Here is a 332-nt window from a genome sequence, read left to right on the forward strand (position 1 = left end):
GTGAAGAACTAGTTGCTGACTACCTAGCGAACATGAGATATTAGTATGAGAAACTAAAGGTAGGGAGAAGGGGGTAAGGCTATCGAACTAGTTTTCATTAAAATAGGGAAGGCTAGGCCCGTGGATGTTATTTATTTAGAAGCATCCACTTGAGGATACCGCAATTTGTACGTAATTATGGACAAGGACTGTTCATCCACAGGCTAATTCCATCTCCCGGTTCAGATGCCGCGTTCGCTAGACATTTCATGTCCACCGAATAAAGACACTGGAACTCGAGTTTCGGGAGGAGTTTGTAAAGAAGCCCGTCTCTTGCTGCCTCTCCATCATCG

This window comes from Penaeus monodon, chromosome 28 (genome assembly GCF_015228065.2).
Source record: "Penaeus monodon isolate SGIC_2016 chromosome 28, NSTDA_Pmon_1, whole genome shotgun sequence".
NCBI lineage: Eukaryota > Metazoa > Arthropoda > Malacostraca > Decapoda > Penaeidae > Penaeus > Penaeus monodon.